This window comes from Cervus canadensis, chromosome 28, assembly GCF_019320065.1.
Source record: "Cervus canadensis isolate Bull #8, Minnesota chromosome 28, ASM1932006v1, whole genome shotgun sequence".
Lineage (NCBI taxonomy): Eukaryota > Metazoa > Chordata > Mammalia > Artiodactyla > Cervidae > Cervus > Cervus canadensis.
In genome coordinates this window covers 12,489,658-12,510,589 of record NC_057413.1, presented here as the reverse complement: position 1 = coordinate 12,510,589, position 20,932 = coordinate 12,489,658, and the positions used below count along the sequence as shown (strand labels likewise).

General features: G+C 40.7%; 1 protein-coding gene across 3 annotated transcripts in view; it reads right to left on the bottom strand.

The window, feature by feature from the left end:
* Nucleotides 1–20,128, bottom strand: part of RNF144B (ring finger protein 144B) — a 142,026-nt gene extending 121,898 nt beyond the window's left edge. For 2 of the 3 annotated variants that reach the window (XM_043449654.1, XM_043449656.1), the window contains exon 1: nucleotides 19,593–19,784. The gene's annotated coding sequence lies outside the window, so the exon portion shown is untranslated. Of the gene's footprint in view, nucleotides 1–19,592; nucleotides 19,785–19,998 lie in introns of those variants that run through there. The other variant, XM_043449657.1, reaches the window with a different exon arrangement.
* Between the last annotated feature and the right edge of the window lie 804 nt (nucleotides 20,129–20,932).

The following is a 20,932-nucleotide window of genomic DNA, read 5'->3' as shown; positions in this document are numbered from 1 at the left end:
CCCGCATAGCTAACACTTAGCAACAGCAGCTGATGCAAACTGTGGACCCAACGCTCACCCAGGAAACACGGCTCACTCTTGTCCTCAGAGTCCAACAGAGATCGGTTAAACAGAACATTTATGCAAGAATTATGGCTTGCCTGCTCTTTAATTTGCTTTTACTTTGATGAGTTCCAACTATTTTTCCCCCCAAATATCAAACCCACTATTGTCAATAACCCCTTAGGGCATGTAGGTACAGTTATTTAAGTATGCCGCAAAATCTCTCATGTGTGAATGCAAAAAAAATCTGTACTTACCTCAGATACTAAGTACCCTAAGAATACAGCTCATCCTCTCTGTGAATAGTTGCTAAGATAAGAGAAATCTTGTGTGCGCTCGGTCGCTCAATTGAGTATGACTCTTTGCAGCAGCATGGACTGTAGCCCGCCAGGCTCCTCTGCCAATGGAATTTTCCAGGCAAGAAGACTGGATTGCCATTTCCTCCTCCAGGGAATCTTCCCAACCAGGGATCAAACCTGCGTCTCTTGCATCTCCTGCATTGGCAGACAGATTCTTTACCACTGCACCACCTGGGAAGCCCAGAAATCGTATGGGTCTATTAACTGAAAGTCCAGAGTCATATATTTATTAGGGTTTACTTAATAGCATCCTTTGAACTTGGAGAAATGGCTATAATCGAGCAAACGACACCACTTGTTTGTAGAAGGCTAAGAGAGAATATCTAAAATAACAAGGGTTCCGCTGAAAATAGTCATATAAAATGCCAAAACGCACATCTCTCTCACACCATCAAATCTGAACACATTCAGGACAGCCTCAGTGCCAACTGATTCCATCCGGTTTACAGTCCTCACCAATTAAGCCACCCAAGTTGTGACATGTGGATTCTGGCTTAGCTCAGTTAAGTGCTGGGGGCAGAAAGGAGTTAGTAAATACCTCACTCCACATACCTCTCATACCTATGGACAGACCCCATGACTGTGGCTCACAAATACACAGAAAGCTTCCAGTGCATTACCTCGGCCTTGGGGGCTTAAGAATTCCTCAGGGTTAAGTGAATCTGTAGGCACTGAATCCCTTTTTCTAACATGCTCTCATTGTAAGCAGCCAATGTTGAAGACCAGGTAAGATGAAGAGTTGAAGGTGATAAGACTATACCACTAAGATCACTCTTTTCAAGCTCTTTAAAGCTCCGAATGGTGCTTTTGTACAAGGGACTTTAAGCTCAATAAGAATTCCTGTGACTGAGTAATGTCTGTATTGTGTTTAGTTATTTTTCCTTCTTTTGGTAAATGCACCGAAACTGTCTTTATATTTAAGATTCGGTTGAAAGCAGAGAATGAAAATAATGTTTTAGGAATACAAAATAAGTAACAGTTGTCCAAATGTCACACTCTGCTTTCCCCAAAATTGAGTGTTATTACATAAAGAGCATTTTATTTGCCTTTGAATCTGCAATTCAGTAGGCTTATATTTTCAGGCAGTTTTTGATTCTCAGAAGTGTATTTTACAAACAACAAGAGTGACAATCATTATGAGTAACTTTCTCCACCATGAATATAGCTCCCTAAAGTAAAAAATATTATGCTCTAATACCAACTATATGAAACTGCAATACGGAAAAAAAAAAAAAAAGAAGAGTACAAATTGAACAATCCAGAACACTGTCTGTTCTTTGTTTAGTTGCTGTCGTGTCTGACTCTTTGTAACCCTATGTACCATAGCTCACCAGGCTCCTCTGTCCATGGGATTTCCCAAGCAAGAAAACTGGACTGTCTACATAAAAGCAAACAACTGAATTATGATTTCATAGATCACTTAGCCCCCTTACCAAAGAGGGTACCAACGATACTAATATAACTTAGATGTGCCTTCGACCAGGGTCTGTGGCTTCATGGTTCGGTAGTGAGCTTACTCTGGACTCTGAGAAAAGTCGGTCAATAGCCAGAGCAAGAAACCTGTGACATTGATTCGACCATTAAGGCACATGAGAACTGATCCTAAAAGCTTTGCGACTTGATCCTTTTATCCAAACTGATGGCAAACAAAGTATTTTGAAGATTGATAGCTGAACTTTAAATGTTGCTACTGCTGTATTGGTACCTTCATCAAAAGGGAGCCTGCCAATTCCCAGGGTCATGACTCAGTCAGTAAAGAGTCTGCCTGCAACGTGGGAGGCCAGGTGCAATCCCAGGAAGATCCCCTGGAGAAGGGAATGGCTACCCACTCCAGTATTCTTGCCCGGAGAATTCTATGGACAGAGGAGCCTGGTGGGCTACAGTCCACGGGGTCACAAAGAGCCAGACACGACTGAGTGACTAACACTAGAACTCAAGAGGAATAAAGTAAATTTAAAGTTGACTAATGTTGGGCTTCCCTGGTGGCTCAGATGGGATAGAATCCACCTGCAATGCGGGAGACCTGGGTTCGATCCCTGAGTTGGGAAGATCCCCTGGAGGAGGGCATGGGAACCCACTCCAGTATTCTTGCCTGGAGAATCCCCATGGACAGAGTAGCCTGGGGGGTCACAAAGAGTCGGACATGACTGAGCAGCTAAGCACACAATCTTGAGAAAAAGTTAAAGATTCTGGCATCCACATCTCTTTTTAAAAAATGGGAAGAGTTAAAACAAAACAAGTTGAACAAAACAGACATAATTCCACCACGTGCTTGGGAAACCTTGCGAATGTCAATGAAAAAAGCTCTTAAGTAAAGGCAAAATATACTTACTCATCAGAAAAACCTGGTCAAATATATACTTTTAAAATCATGGATAGCACTTACAAAAGAACTCTAAAGTACAGTATATCATGTTCTGGGGAAAACTCTGGGATGATTCAAGGATCATTTATTCCTTGAATTGTTAGACCAAGATATTGGTTCGTATATTGTGTCTAAGATTCCTAACCCAAAATAGCTAGCAGCATGTTACTCTGATTTCCTGGAATTACAGATCAACAGTGCTAGAAAGATATTCAAGAAGATTCGTTTCAACACCTATTTATAGATATGGTTGTAAGACCCAGACAGGATGGAAGTCATGCAGAGGCAACATGGAAAGTAGGACCCAGAGCCCTCGACTCTTAGTTGACTGGGTCTTACTAGTGATTTAAAATAGTAGTTCAAATAAAATAAAATAGTAGTTCAAAAAATTTTGAGATTGGTTGCAGAAGCCACTCCAGACATAGTTTGCTACCATAGGTGATAAAAAATAACCGAAGGGGAAGATCAAAATAATGATCAGGGGGGCTTCCCTGTGGCTCAGTGGTAAAGAGCCCACCTGCCGATGCTGGAGACCCGAGTTGGATCCCTGATCTGGAAAGATCCCACATGCTGCAGAACAACTAAGCCTGTGCACAACAACTACTCAGCCTGCGCTCTAGAGCTGGGGAGTTGCATCTTCTGAGGCCACAGTGCCACAACTACTGAAAGCCCACACGCCCTAGAGCCTGTGCTCCACAACAAGAGAAATCACCACAATGAGAAGCCCACACACCACAGCTAGAGAGGAGCCCCCACCTGCCACAACTAGAGAAAAGCTCACTCAGCAGTGAAGACCCACTACAGCCAGAAATAAATAAATAAATAAAAAGATAATGATACAGAAACATTTCCACTTCCCCCATCCAAAAAATAAAGATACCCACAAAAAGCAAAAAAAAACAAAAAACAAAAAAAACACCTTATTATTCTTTTTGCTCTAAATTGTCAAATGTGTTGCCTACATTCATTTCCCTTTAAACCCATAGACTAAACTGGGAGCATTTTCTTCCTTAAAGGAAAACAAGTTGACAACCTGATTTTAAAAGCCCTAAATCTTAGTGACCTAAACAGGGTTTTCTCACTCAGGCTAAATGGCCATTCTGGCTCAGCAGGGGCCGCTGTCCATCATTCTCTTTCAGGCCAATGGAGTAGCTAGATTCCCAGGGGGTCCCTTACTGTGGATTAAACACCACCCCTCAAAAGTGGCATACAATTCCACCAGCACATCATCAAACTGGTCACATGATCCCATCCAACCACACAGGAGACAGAAAATGCAATACTGAAAGCAGAAAACCAGAAATATTTGAAGAACAGCATTACCACAACACGCCATATTTCTGAAACATGAATAACTGGATACTGACCTCTGATTGAATCCTCAAGTTTATTAAGTACCTAGTTGTGGGTTTTTTCATCACAAGCAGAAGGTAGCTAAAAAGAATGCCACCAAGAAACAAGCACCTTCAGCAAAAACATGTATTCAATCACTAGATAACTAATGGTCACTAGTTGCACTGGCCACGCTAAAGTCAAGATATATTCTCTTGAAAATGTAATATTCAAATATAGAAGCCTTTACTTCATACACAAATGGCAAATACTTGGCTATTGGTTTGGGGTTTTTGTTTTTTGTTTTTTGTTTTGTTTTGCTTTTTCCAAGTAGTCACGTAAGTGGAAAATCTCAGTTTGCTCAAGGAATTATGGCAAGTAGCTTGCAAAGGGCTTGCTTCAAAGAATCCTATGCCACAGCTAGGAAAATTTTCTCTAACCAAAGCAAAAGTTGTCTGTTCATTCTGTACATGACTACACTTTACTACTATGTTTAGGTACACAATCTTTTCGGTATGTAATTCTCTCTGCTTCTATGTGTCCCTTTTCTTACAGTGTTGAAAGAATTCAAAGTTCTACAAGGTATTATGTAGCATTATACTTTTTCTTACAGGGGTAGGTTCATGACATTTTACTTGAATCAAGGTCATTCTCTTCAACCAGCTGAAGAAATATGGACACTCATATTTACTTTTGATCATTAAGAATACTCTTAACGAGAAAAAAAATTTACCTTACATATTATGGAAAGAACAGTAGAGGTTCCTCTTAGAGAAAGGAAAATGTGAGTTTAGACACAGAACTCCCTTTAAAAACTGAATCTGTTTTTGCAAACTATTACATATAGGGTGGATAAACAACAAGGTTCTACTGTATAACACAGGAAATTATATTCAATATTCTATGATAAATCATAATGGAAAGAATATGAAAAAAGAATGCATGTATAACTGAGTCACTCTGCTATACAGTGGAAATTAAACATGGTGTAAATCAACTATACTTCAATAAAATTTTTTAAACAAAAAAAAGTGAATCTGTTTTAATAAAAGGTAGGTTATACAGCAAGTCACTTAAACCCAGAATACTTTGTTGTTAAACATCTCGATCAGTGTTGTTACAGAAGCTAAATTTGGGGCCTAGTGAATGAAAAGAGAAGCTTAGCTGGCTTTTGATCAACTAAGGTGGATTATCTCAACTAAGCTTAAAATTAACTATGCACTATTTGTTGTTGTTATTGTTTAGTAGCTAAGTCATGTCCAACTCTCTGCGGCCCCATGGACCACAGCCTCCCCTATCCTCCAGTATCTCCCAGGGTTTGCTTAAATTCATGTGCATTGAGTTGGTGATGCTATCTAACCATCTCATTATCTGCCACCCCCTTCTCCTTCTGCCCTCAATCTTTCCCAGCATCAGGGGCTTTTCCAATGAGTTGGCTCTTGACATCAGGTGGCCAAAATACTGGAGCTTCAGCATCAGTCCTTCCAATGAATATGCAGGATTGATTTCCTTTCGGATTGACTGGTTTGAACTCCTGGCAGTCCAAGGGAGTCTCAAGAGTCTTCTTCAGCACCACAACTCGAAAGCAGTGGACTATTCTCTTCCACAATAATACAATCCTCTATGGGAAGAAAAAGACACTCTTGCTTTCCAGTTGCCTCCAGAAGCCTGCTTTACTCATCTGAAAAAAGGTAACTTTTATATTTGCACCAACCCCAGAATTCATGAACTCAGGCTTCAAACTCATTAAAGACAACCATATTGGGAGGTGAAGTCAAGTCATAAACTATACATGCTGTTGTTCATCGCTTCAGATATATACGCAACACGTGTAACGTCAACTTAGAAGGTTAAAAAATTATTTTCCTGCCTAGAATTAAATCTTGCTCCCATTTGCACTGTACAAACTTCTCAGTGTGGCTGCCAGCACATGACCTCGCAACTCTGTATGCTCCCCCTCTGCTGCAGCTGTTTGCAACTAACTTGAATTATCATCATTAAAGAGCTTCTCCCAATTTCTGAACCCAAAACACAGTCCAGAGCATTGTTCATTCAACTACATTACAGAAAAACAGAGATTTGTTTAGAAAATAAAGATCTACCTAAAGCCCCAAGTCATTAAGTCAGAAACTAAATTGCAAGTTGATGGTAGTGAAATGCGAGCCCAGAACTGGAGAAAGACTCATTAAGGCTTAAATTTTCTAACTGCCAATGTGAACCAAGGCAATCTTAAATTAGAAGCATTTTTCTTCCTTCCAAGGAAACTCTTTCATCTACACAATTAAGGGGTTAAACAAGAGAAATGATTCTTTACCAGAAGAGTACATGAGATTACCGCAGAAACAGTTCCAAACACGCGCACATCCATCCACACCTCAGATCTACTTAATCAGAAGGTGACATGTCTGTTTTGAAAGCCTTGCACAACAGGATTCTGATCTACGTCTTCAGTTTGTAAATTCCAAATCTCTGAAGTTCTTTCCAGCTCTAGGTGCTACATCAATCAATGGAGCCAATGAGAAGAGAGTTCTACAGAGCTGAATCAATAAGGCTCTGCAAGCAATAATGATTTGTTGATTACATGGTGAGATTGTAGTGAAAGAAGAGAGGCTCCTGGCTTCCACTCGTGGTTCAGTTGTTGGAAAGGTTTTACTGTTAAGATTTTCATGTCACAGAGAGTCTTCGATAGAGAAAGGGAGTAGGCTTTGGCCCAAGTTCAAATTTTCATTCCTTCAACAGTAGCTGGGTAAGTATACCTGCCCTAGTTACTTCACCTTAGCCTTTTTTGAGCCTCAATTTTGTCACTGCACAGTGCCTCATACAGAGCTCTGTGTGTGTGTGTGTGTGTGTGTGTGTGTGTGTGTGTGTGTGAAAGTAGCTCAGTCGTGTACAACTCTTTGCAACCCCAGGCTCCTCCGTCCATGGCCAGGCTCCTCCGTCCATGGAATTCTCCAGGCCAGAATACTGGAGTGGGTAGCCGCTCCCTTCTCCAGGGGATCTTCCCAGCGCAGAGATTGAACCCAGGCCTCCCGCATTGCAGGCGGGTTGCTTTTCATCTGCGCCACCCAGGAAGCCCACAGAGAGAGCATAGGTGCTGGGTAAATGTTACTTCCAAACAGACCATACTCCCTTCTGCTTCTGCCTCCTTGTTTATCAGATAAGCCTCTATCAACAAGCCTCTATTAAGGCTTCTCTCATTATAAAACAAGTCAAACATTTTGATTTAAAGATAAAGTAGTGGTGGTTTAGTCATTAAGTTCTGTCTGACTCTTGTGACCCTATGGTTTGTAGCCCTCCTGGATCCTCTGTCCATGGGTTTTCCAGGCAAGAATACTGGAGTGGGTATGGCCATTTTCTTCTCCAGGGGATTGTCCCAACCCAGGGATCGAACCCAGGTTTTCCGCATTGCAGGAGGATTCTTTATCAGCTGAGCCACAAGGGAGGCTATTATATAGCAACTCTTACCAGCCTTTCACTAGGCTTCTCAGATACAACAACTTTGACTTGCTTTCACTCTCATTTTCTTTCATCTCCATATTTTAAGGGAGATGGTAAAAACAAATCCAACCAGCTGCATGTGAAGAAGGTATACAAACTTGATAAATAAACTGATTTGTAACCATAAATCCATATACGAGTTCCAATGTTAATAATGCATATCCCATTTGTTTTCATATATGGATTTCACTTTAGTAAATCATATAATGAGCCTTTTTATTTCCCATAACCTCCCTAATATGTTCTCAGAACAGTTGTGAGTGGAATCATAGTTTAAAAAGCATGGATTAGGCTTTATATTTTTATTTTTCCAATAATATGAAAAAATAATGAAAATGAACAGCAAAGGTGCAATTTTCTAAAATGAGCAAATGTAATATAGGTGCTATCTAAGCATAACAGAATAACTAAAGACAGCATGGAGAATATTGCAGCCCAGAAATTCCTAACATATTATAAGATTTGCCCATTTAGGCTTGGATGTTCCGTTAGATTCCTGTATCACCTGACATATGGTGCCAGACATCTATTTTTTTAATTAAAAGAAATGATAAATTTTGCAAAATCCTTCAAAACTGTGGGTACATGAAACCAGGGTAAGACAGTTTTTTTTCGCTGCCAAGAGAGGGTGTGGTCCCAGAGTCTCCACTGAAGGCCTCTTCAGGAAAGTAACATTTCTGTTATGTCTGGGTTGACTTCTGCCATATCCTAGCAATGACGATGGAGCTCACTCAATGCCTGTTGCCTAAATCTGAGCTCCCCAGTCTAGCCACAGATTCCACAATTTCCCTCTTTCAATTTATCACTTCAAATCCTGATTCTGACACACATCAAGTGAGAAAAAAAAAGAAAAGATAATACTAAACAAGAAAAAAAAAATACATATCAATTTAGTTTACTACTCTGTTAGTAGTTTCTATTTTTACCCATGTTTCAAAAAGCTCTATGCTTTTGCATACTTTATGCATTTGAGTCATTTTGATAAATGTGTATTTTAGACTTCCGAACTATAGTAAGAGTAAACTCATAAATGAAAATGTTAACCTGAATTATTCCAGTAAGTTTGTTGCTTTATATTCACTAAGCAATTGAGTTAAATAATAGTAATTAGTTCCACCAAATTAACACTATTATGATTAGATAATCTGCTCATGGTTATTCAACAAGCCAGGAATAATACCTAAGAATAAAGTATAAAACCCAGAACTAAATTTAGCAAGAAGAATACAGTACCAATTTTTTTTTTTTTTTAGTATTTATTTTTATTTTTGGCTGCACTGGGTCTTAGTTGTCACGTGTGGGATCTAGTTCGCTGACCAGGGATCAAACATAGGCCCCCAGCATTGGGCGCTTGGAGTCCTGGTCACTGGACCCCACCAGAGGAGTCCCCAGTACTGATTTTTAACTGCAGTTTCAGTAGGACATTAAGAAGAAATTTCAAATGAAGGATCGGATATATACCAGATTCACAGGTGAAAGGACTCAATGTTGTAAATATATAAATTCTCTCACTGATTTTTATATAATTCAATATAATTACAATAAAAAGTAAAATGGACTGGGGAGGGGGGTAGATCACAAAATGAAGTGAAGGACTTCACTTTCTAAGTGAAGTCAATAAGGCCTGCTGAGCCGACTTGGAAAGTCCACACCATCCCACCCCTTGTCACTGCATCTCATCTCCTTCTCTGCTAACACACAGAAGCTCTAGATAAATATAATGAATTATTTTAAGTGCACAGCTGGGCAGAAAATAAGAAAAGGAAGTCTCCCAGAAACAAAAAAGAAACTCAAAACCCACAACAGTGATGAGAAATCAAAGACCTGGTAGGAATATGAGAATAGGATATTTACCTTCAAGTGTAGAATTTACCTACCAGGTAAGGCTTACATAAAGTCAGGAGGGTAGAAGGACAAGAAAAATTCCATCCTCTCCCTGAGTCAGGAAGATCCCCTGGTGGAGGGTATGGCAACCCAGTTCAGTATGCTTGCCTGGAGAATCCCATGGACAGAGGAGCCAGGCAGACTACAGTCCACGGGGTCACAAAAAGTCAGACATGACTGAAGCGGCTTAGCATGCTCAGAAGGAAAGTAGTACAAAACAAGATTTCAAGAAGAACCACACAGAGATCTAGAATTGAAAATATCTTGAATGGAAAAAGAAAAAAAGCAGACCATTTTAATAGAGCCACACTTAAGGGGAAAGGATTTACAGAGGTGTACACCAGGCAGGAGAATCTTAGGAGACATCCTGGAATTTTGCCTTTTAAGGGAAAAAGCAATATGTCACGATATGCTCCAGGTCACACCACTTTTAGCACTTTGGCTCTTAACCACTGCACTAAGGGAACCGGATTAGAACAGCATGGCATCGTCCTCAGGACCTTACGTGTACAGGACTTCTTCGACTGAAGACTGACTCACGCCCCCATACCAAGTCATCACCTTTCTTCCCAATATATTAGTCAATCTAATATACTACCGCTGGATCCGAAATTCCATTACTATGGCATAAACCACACTTGCTGTCAATGTAAATACTCTGTGTGTGACTCAAATGTATTTTTCAAGTTCTTTTCAACTCTAGGAACACATTAATAAAAATATTATTTAGATTGTCCCCTTGTCACTCGTCCATAAAAGACTTTGAATAACACTGCAAATGCTGCAAAGATAATATGGAAGCTAATAGTTTAAAATTCCCAAAAGCTGAAAAGAGACATCCATTAGCATTCTTGTTTATTTCAGAGTTTATTGGCTTATGAACATCATCTTTATTGTTTTACAGGAACGCATACACTTTTAAAAAATTAATCAAAATAAAAATTGATCAGTGGCAGAATACAAATGGTGAACAATTCATCTTAGCTGTTTATTGCTTCTCTGATTCTCTAGAAACAGAAGGGGGGAAATGTCTCATGTTGCTTATTACACAAAAGCCCTATCTCAGATCATTTCCCCAGCTGTGGAACAGATTGTAAACCTCATCTTAAAATTACCAAATGTGTATCTTAATTGATTAATTAAAATTCTCCTAGCATCATTTTAAGAAATGAAAACAGTTATTGTGACATTTCCGTGGATAAATTTGATTTCTATGATAACCATATCTGCCCTTCCCTCCTATCGTTTTGCCAATTACGAATCATTGAAAAACTATAAATGGTTTCATACGTGTGACTCCTAAAATGAACCAGCAAGATTCGTGGTATAGAATCAGAAAATGACTGTTTCCTCCACTGCCTCTTTAATTTTATGTGGGGTTTTTCTTTTGTCCTTGGATGAAATTTGAAGACAGTTGTCATGACTTCTAATCACTCAAATAATGAAGTCTCTTCAACTCACTCTAGATCCAAAAAAATCACAATTCTGTAATGTTTCCAAGTGAATATAGCACTTAAAACTCTTCCAACTTCATGTGAAGTTACAAGGCTCCCTCCTGCAGCTAGGTATGGTCCACTGAACCTTGCCAGGTGTGATGGGAAAGGGATACAAAGACTCTTTCTCTCTCTGGTCAGATTGCTAACTGAGGTTGCCCCACTTTCTGATACAAAAGTGGGATGAGGTAGGGGGAAAATGCCTCAGAAAATTCTTCCTTGACTAATACAGACTAATTATATCATTAGATCTAATGCTGGTGATCTGCGAGCATGATGAGTGTTTAATGCCTACTCTTTTTTTAAATGAAGTACAGCTGACTATCAATAATGCTTTAGTTTCAGGTGTATAGCAAAGTGATTTGAATATACAAATATATATACATACTTTTTTTTCAATTCTTTTCCATTTTAGGCTATTACATGATATTGAATATAGTTCCCTATGCTATACAGTAAATCCTTGTTATCTCTTTTATTATTTGGTAGTATGTATCTGTTAATCCTATACTGTTCATTTAACTCCCACCTCACTTTCCCTTTGATAACTGTAAGTTTTTCTACGTCTAGAGTCTGTTTCTGTTTTGTAAATAAGTTCATTTGTACTATTTTTTATATTCCATGTATAAGTGATATCACATGATATTTGACTTTCTCTCTGCCAGACTTACTTCACTCAGGATAGTCATCTCTAGGTCCATCTATGTTGCTGCAAATGGCATTATTTCATTCTTTTTTATGGCTGGGTAATATTCCATTATGTATTTCACAATTTCTTTATCCATTCATCTACTGATGGACACTTAAAAAGCTTACTTTTTCTGTTGAACCAGGAGTGGGATGCTGATGAAGATAATGGAAGTTAGACGGAAAACCTTGACTCCCCTCATTACCAGGGATCTCTCACCTATGGATCCCTTTTTGCAAATGGTTACTTATAGCTCCCTCCTCAGTTTACCCAGCTGGGGTCCAAGGGCCTTCTTCCACATGACCTGAGGATCCTAGCAAGCTCACGCTCTAGGGTGGTGATCTACTTTTGTTCTTCAGGTAACAACCTATGCACTCAGTGCCCGATCAAACTAAGGAGCGATGCAGTGACATCTCTTTCACTCCATCATCAGAGGAGCTAGCTAGCCAGTCCCTCAGATTTCTTCAGATTTCTCAGGCCTGACTCTCTGCACCTCTCCTTCTGAAGGGATACACATTCAACACTCCAAATGATCTGCATAAAACCCTTTCTCTAGACGTGAGTTGAGGGGCAGGTACCTCACAGCCTTCTGTTGGTGGCCAGGATGGGGGACTCAAATACACCACCAACTCTCTAAAAACCTTCTAATAATTATTTCCTCGGCCTCTCCAACCATGTTTTATCACCGGGAAGTGGCCAACAAGCTAATCACGAACAATTTAAACTGGTTCTCCTGTACTTCCTTTCCCACATCGGCAGTGTGATCTTACACCGCACCTTGGAATGTGGCCTCCATTGTCTTGAGCCACAGCTAAAACTGAAAACTATTAACAGGTTCCATTTCAATATCCTGCTCCATGCGTACTCATATTTCTCTCAAGTGCTCCATGTCTATTTTTTTTCCCGAGTAGAAAACATGTATTCTGTTGGCTCACAGACACCTACAAGCAGGGTTTGAACGTTCACGAGTTAAATAATTCTAGAAACCGAGGTTTAAGCACCAACCATGAAGGATGAAATGACAATGACTGAGGCGGGGTGACAGGGTGAGGTGGGGACCTAGTTAGAAACACATTGGAGAAAGAGTCAAAGATACAGTCAGAGTTCCCAATCTATGTTGCTTGACTGAACCCAGGATCTTCTATTCTTCCAGCCCAGCTCCTCATCCATGATACCAAGTGGCATAGTCACCCGGGAGCTATCTTAGATTCTTCCCTTTCTCTCATCTGCCAAGTCCAATCAGTAATCAAGTTTTATTACTGCCGCATATAAAGCATCCCTTCTTTCCTGACACTGTTTAACTTTCGTAAAAGTTAATAGGGATTTTTTTTTTTAAGATAAGAGAATGGAGTACGTGTATATGTTAATGAAAAAGAATCAGTCGAGAAGACGAGATTGAAAATATTTGGGGAAAAAGGTAACTGGTGAGGCCAGATCCCTAAAGCAGCAGCAGGGATGGAAACTTGAAAGTACTGATAAATCTTGAACAAGAGAAGAAAACCTTTACTATTTAAGAAACTAACTTGTTCATAAAGATAAATTTACTTAACTCCCTAATGTTGATATTTTCTTTTCTGAAATGAGATGGTAGTGTTTTTAATGCCCTTACTAGAAAAAGATTTAAAATTGGTAAACATTCAGTCCCTAAAATTCAGGGGTAGGATTTTTGCTACGCCCTCAAGTCCAAATCCAGTACCCCAGTCCTGAGTATCTGCTTGGCAACTGACCTCTCTCTTTCTCCTTCTGCCTAAGGGAGAAACATTTTTCTATCGGCTGCTTGCACTTTCCTATCTTCCCGATGCTCATTCATCATTCCACTTCCTTTCGTCCGTATCTCACCAAGGAAACTGCCCATGGCTGAGGTCACATTGACCCAATTGCCAAACCCAATGGTACCTTCTCCGTCCTTCATCTTAAGAGTTCATCTTAAATTTCTCAATTCCCTTTGATTCTCTGATTTCACACTCTCCTGATCTTTGTCTTCTGTTTTGGCCACCTTTCCTCAGGCTCCTCTAATTGACTGGCTTCCTATGTTTTCTGAGTTTTGCTGCTGAAGGTTCTTTTTGCTCCACTTCCTTGGTCCACCTCAACCACACCTTCTACCATGACATGTGTGTTCTGACAACTCCTCTATAATTACCTTGTGTCATCCGTACCACTCTTGGGTGTGACTATCACTTTTTCCAGATGAGGGACATGAGGCTAAGAAAACTAATTTGCAAAAGCTGCATGATGAGTATTAAGGAATGTATGTAAGCCACAACCTTCCGAATCCAAATGCCATGGTCCTCTGACTCCAAAGGATAAAATAAGGTATACAACTGAAAATAGACAGGTTTCAGGAATATATCAGACTGTTGACTAGTTTTACATCTTGTTCTTGGACAATACTAAGGAAACTAAAGATTACCTCTTTTATAAGCCTACTTATAAACTGAAATATATTTATATACAAATATACAAATTCACATACAATATTCCAAATACTCTTACCTTTTTCTGCTCACATGGTTTCCCAAGAAACATTTCAATAGTGATAAGCTGCTCAAGTATGCTAATGGAGAGTACTATTTTAAAAAGGTAAAAAGTCTGGACTCATTAAATACTATGGGAAAAAAGCATCAAGTTACAGGACCTTGCTGAAAGATTTAAAGCAAAATTTCCTGAGGTACTTCTGCACTTTCCAAGAGGGGGCAGAAATGAGAACAAGGGCTACCTGAGTTTCTGGCAGCAACAGTCCCAATTTGCAGACCTAGAAACTGGGCTGTATGAACGAGAGAGTTGCTATATGTACTAGGAAAAGCTGGCTTAAAACTCAACATTCAAAAAACTAAGATCATGGCATCTGGTCCCATCACTTCAAGGCCAACAGATGGGGTAACAATGGAAACAGTGAGAGACTTTATCTTCTTGGGCTCCAAAATCACTGCAGATGGTGACTGCAGCCATGAAATTAAAAGACGCTTGCTCCCTGGAAGAAAAACTATGACAAACCTAGACAGGATATTAAAAAGCAGAGACATTACTTTACCAACAAAGACCCATCTAGTCAAAGCTATGGTTTTTCCAGTAGTCATGTATGGATGCGAGAGTTGGACCATAGAGAAAGCTGAGCAACCAAGAACTGATGCTTTTGAACTGTGGTGTTGGAGAAGACTCTTGAGAGTCCCTTTGACAGCAATGAGATCAAACCAGTCAATCAAATCCCCTTAAAGGAAATCAGTCCTGAATATTTCATTGGAAAGACTGATGCTGAAGCTGAAACTCCAATACTTTGGCCACCTCATGGGAAGAGTTGACTCATTGGAAAAGACCCTGATGCTGGGAAAGATTGAAGGCAGGAGGAGAAGGGGACAACAGAGGATGAGATGGTTGGATGGCATCACTGACTCGATAGACATGAGTTTGAGCAAGCTCCAGGAGTTGGTGGACAGTGGGGCCTGGCGTGCTGCAGTCCATGGGGTCGCAAAGAGTTGGACATGACTGAGCAACTGAACTGAACTGAATACATACTAGGCATAGCAGTGGAGCCTTTTGTTTACAATAGATGTTTTTTAAGAACCAGTTAAATGCAGAGAATAATGTCCACCTTTGGGGACATGGAAGAAACTGCATGGAAGAAAAGGATGCATTCCACAGGTGCAAAGAGTCTCCTGGGCTAGAAGCTTCTACCCTTAAAGATTAAACTTTGAGATAATTCATCCGCTCTTTACGTATGGTTTACTGTTGATCAGACAGAATAAAAAACCAAGTCAAAAGAAGTTGATTAAAACAAATTTATGAAACTAACATTAAAACTCACTGCTAAATAAGGCATCACCAACTCAATGGACATGAGTTTAAGCAAACTCTGGGAGACAGAGAAGGACAGGAAAGCCTGGCGTGCTCATGGGGTCACAGAGCTGGACATGACTTGGCGACCGAACAACAGCAACTATAATATAAAGGAGACTTAAAAGACAATTTAATAAAGGAATACACATTTTAATTTATAATAGCTCTGGCAGGACAACTCTGGGAGACAGAATTTCTAAAAACCTTGAAGGAAATGATTCAATGTAACAGAGGATCACTTATAGAGGGCAATGGAGAATGCAGCAAATAGTCGCTCTATAAATCACCAAATGTCATGAAATTAAAAAGTATATTTTTAAAAGCATCCTGATTGTTAAGGATTAATGCTACTTTGGAACACGTATTTTCAATGTAGTAATTGTCTTTAGTCATTAAATCTATCTAAGAATGTTGAGTTCCACACATTGAACACACTTGCACTGAAGTATAAGGACAAGAGAAGACTTTATAAGGTCTTTGCAGAATTAGGAAATTTGCCAGATATCCCCAAATTAGCATGCCATCATCTACAGATTCAATCAAGAGCTTGTACTCACAGAGAAGCAGTGTGGGGTGTTGAAAGGGGTATGTGAGTATGCCCAAGAGGCTTAACTTCTGAGTCACAGATAAAAGGCATGATAACGTCTATCCATTAGGGCTATAAAGATACTTTTTTAATGTATGTAAAATACCTCAATAAATAAATGGTAGCGAATTGTAGCACTAGCAAGAGTACTCCCCTAGAATCTACATGGTTTCTTAAGATTGGATCCAATCCTTTTGGTGCCTATGTATCGGGATTAATTCTTTTGGAAATCTTCAACCATAGGAACTTGGGAAGATAGATCTTTTAAGACAGAAGATCCTGAAAGGCAGAAACATCAAGAAGTGGAACTTCCAAAAACCAAATCTTATTTAAGTAGGATTTTGAGGACTGGAAATTCCAATGATCGTCTCTACTATTTCAGAATAAAATCTCTGGGAGGGGTCTGCAGGCCAATCATTTCTGAATGATTTGCTGACTTAGTAAGTCATGTTCCTCAAACACCTCACCACTTTAACTTTTCTTTCTTTACCATCATCTTGCTTAGGATACTCCTTTTCTTCCGTCAATCAGTTGAAATAGGCCGCATCCAAAGTAATGAAAAACACAGGATGCTAGTTTACAATAATTCATTGGCTTTGTAAACAACCTACATTGCCCTTAAGGTCAAGTTTTGAGTTTCATTGAAAATCAGAGATTTGCAACTTACTTTAATGCTATTCCTGAATCACTGAACTTGTAAAGAAATTCATTTCAAATGAGCAAAGTCCTCACTACTACAAGAACTGGAAAGAATATAAAATTGAATGCCGATGAAGAGAACATGAAACGTAAATTCTATCCTCCAAGTTTGGATTATGGCTACAACTGCATCAATATTCATCTGTAGGAAGACATTATTAGAATCTAGATGGCTTCTAAAGTGTCTTCCAATTTTAATGCCGTATGACTCGATTATTTCTATGTAGGTGAATCATAGAAATTAAATTAACATAGCATGATTAAATAAGGCAATTTGTGAGCGAGGCTGCCCTAAGCCTACTCTCCCTGTGGCTAAAGGTATTTCTTAGAATACTGAGCTAAAAATGTAACTGCATTCTGCAACCAATGCAAACGTTGTAATTGATGGGAGGGGAAAAAATTCAACCCAGAGTGCCAACAATTCCTCTGTGAGCTAGCGTGGCAGGGAGAGTGTGGGGTCAGTGAAGCATCAAGTTACAGACTAAATTAAAGGTCTGGAGAAGAGTGACAGGGTCTAATCATCCAGTGTCTGAGGTTGCCAGAATTGGATCTACCGCCCTTACTCGCTCACAAAGAATTGCTCAGCGGATGCTAAGCGCATAGACTAAGGGCTTCAAACATCTTTCATTAAAAAGGCCTTCAGTTCCAAATAGCTCTTTATGGAATTATTTCCTTGAAGTTTTCAGTTCTGTCATATTAAAATTGGCATGAAAAAGTAATCAAAACCTAATGCTTACAGTGCTCTGCCACAAAGAAAAATATTGTGGGTTTTCATTCCTATTAAAAACATGTGTTACATATATATACATAATTATGTAAGTCCCAGACCCAGTGTACACACAAATACACAAAAACCATAGGAAAATAATAATAGCTTTCCCCAAGCCAACAGATTTTATAACACAATGTTGTACTCTGTCCATAACTCCCCTCATGAAGCCAATGCTTTAAGAATGTCAGTGGGTAATGAATATTTCTGCATATTTTGTGTCATAAGCTGCAAACACGAGATATACAGGAAGGAATTAAGGTCACTGTTAAAACTCAAACACAGCATCTTCTGGACTTGGTTGGCTAAATTGTGTGTATCTGCACTATTTTTCCTAGGGGAAAGTTAATTTTAGAAAGGAGAAAGAAAAAGTTTGCCAGGAAAGCAATCCCATTGGCTCAATACCTAGACAGTGACTCTGAAAGTTCAAAATGCTTTACAGACAGTCGCCTACTTGCCCTTAATATCCTTGAAAGCAAGTATCAAATACTATTCCTGTTTCATAACAAGCATCTTATGTCATAAAATGTTGTATGATTTACCATTATGCCTACTTTGTGGTGTTTGAAAAAAATTAGTCCTTCACCTCAAATTTCCAAAAGACAAATGCAAATCTTTATTTTCCCTAGCAGTTACACTCAGAGTTTATTAGGTACTTAGAATGATTCAGGTATACATATACATGAAAAGCAGCAGGTGAACATCAATGACACAGTTTGAGATGCGACACAGTTTGACACAGTTTGCAAACTCAAATACAATACAATTTACACTCTTAACCAAGTCAGGGTAGAAGAGCTTGGTTCAAATAAAGAAGAATGTAAACAAGACCTAAATCAATTTACAAGATAATTCCTCTTTTAGTTCCTAGAGATATGTTCATTCGGGTCTTTAGCCTTAAAACAACCAACAAGTAAAACTGCCAGTGGTGACTGAAAGTCAGCCAGTGCAAGCACAATGCAGGAAGCTTTTCTGATTCCCAGGAGAATAGGCCTCGGTCCTCTCTAATTGCCAGAGTACTTGCGAAGCAGTTCTTACATTTTAAAAGTTGATGTGTAAAAGCTAACTCTTTAACAAGGGCTCTTTCAAGTGCAGTATTTCTCTCTATCCTACATCTGAATTTCAAAGGAACTGTTTACCCTCTTAAAACCAATGACACGCCGTCTTAAAACCAATGACACGCACCAAACTCATCAGTTTGAAGGGAACCAGCTTTCACTCCGTTTAAACTCCCTGTTCACTCTACGATTTTCAGCTGATGTTTACCAACAGCTGGGTGCCCACTCTCCTTCTCATAAGGACCTGATAGATATTTTCAGGTAATTATGAGAGAGAGCGCATCGTAATCACCTGGAATTCTTTTTTTTTTTTTTTTTCCTTCAATACACGAAAGACTGTTCGCACACGCACACACCTTGCCATTTCTTAATCAGGCTCTCAACATCCGAGTAGGAGCTATTATTTTAAACTATGATAAAGTTCTAGCGCCGCAATCACCCAGAACCCCCTGTAAACTTATCACAGTGTTTCATTTTCAGGAAAAACAAAAATAAAACCAAGGCACCTCAATCCCTGTTTGGTGCAGATACAAAAGATAAGACAGCTACCTTGACCAGGGGTTAATATCCTCCCAAAGTTAGGATAGTAACAAAAGTGGGGGAGGGTATGTGTTGGAAGGAGAAAGAGTTGTGATCTCAGCCTGGAAATGACCAGACTCCGGGGAAAATCGGTGCGCCGGTGCTTGCGACACACACCTGGGCAGGGTGTACGACACCCCCACCCCCGTCGCCCCTCTCTCCCGGGGCCGGGGGCGCGGGGTTTCGGAGCTGCCCGGGGGGGAGTTGGGGATAAAGAGAGGAGGGAGAACGGAGAGGAGGCGGGGGTCCGCGAGGGTCCGAGTCCCAGCGGGCCGACCGCCCGAGGCTCAGCCCGGCGCCTAGGGGGCCGGGGAAGGGGCGAGGGAAGGAGTAGGGGGTGACAGCCTGGGCAGGCCGAGCAGGCACCTGGCCCGGGGCGAGGGCAGCACCCCGCGTCCCTCCTTACCGTGCGCGCGAGGTCGGCTCCCCGGGCGGGGAGACCCCGAGGGGCAGGGCGCGGGCGCAGGCCCGCGGAGGTCCGCTGTCAGCTTCCCCAGGCAGCAGCTCCAGGTACCGGAGGCGCAAAGATCTCCAGGCTACCAGCCCCTGCGCGCGGCTCGAGGCCCCTCCCCCGGCCCTTGCCCCCGATGCTGCCTCCCCAACCCCTCCCGCCCGCCTCGGCGCGCTCCCCTTCTCCCCCTGCTGTTTATTCCGGAGAGCTGGGGCCCCTCTCCCGAGCCTTGCCTCCCCCGCGCGTGCACGCACACACCTCCCCCAGAAACGAGCTCTCTTTAGGAAGCAGGCAGCGAACGCGATCCTTGAAATTCTGGGGCTGGGCGATTTCAGAAAAAAAAAAAAAGAAAGAAAAAAACCTTTTATCTGAGGTTCAAAGCAGGAATCACTTCCATTCATCCCCTGCCTCCGTCCTCATTTGTTCTAATCGCGGCATCTCTTCGACAGTTGATGTTGATTGCGCTCTGAGACTCTCCTGCCAGTCAGTCTAATTTTTCCAGAATAGCTCTTTCCATTTCATTGTTTTTAAAATGTAGACGTCCCCACCAGTTACACTTAGGTTGCCAGAACTTTCGGTTGGCCCCGAGAAGGATACGTTCAGCTGTGCAAATCGGGACAGATCTCTTTTGCTAGTATTGTCGATACCTACCACCTATCAGGGCCCCAAGTCAGGGTAAGAGCAATTAATTTCACTTGGCTTTGGGTACTGGGTGTGCCTGGGGCCTCCGTTCTCAAGAGTGATGCAGTCCTGAAGTTCTGGGGAGGAGCAGACGTAAGTATTAAAAGAGAAATCTAGTGACAAATGAACGAGCAAAAAGCAGAGCATACTGAGCAATACTAGCAAAGATGAGAGTGATGGAAAGGAGTTGTGAAACATCGCTGTATCACTAACAGGTAAGCTCTCAGAGTGACATATCCCTACTGGCAATGTAGAAGGTGAGTTGTTCAGTCACCCAATCATGTCCGACTTTCTGCCAACCCATGGACTGCAGCAGCCAGGCCTCTCTGCCTCTCATCATCTCCCAAAGTTTGCCCAAGTTCAAGTCCAGTGCATCAGTGATGCCATCCAGCCATCTCATCCTCTCAGTGGTGAGTTGTTAAATGGCATTTATGTGTTCATTTATGTGTCAATGTATGTATATGGAGTAGGTTAGAGTGTAGCATTATTCATGTCAGGTTGTAATTTAATGGTGATGGTGATTGGTGGTTTAGTTGCTAAATTATGTCTGACTCTTGAATCCATGGTCTGTAACCTGCCAGGCTCCTCTGTCCATGGGATTTTCCAGGCATGAA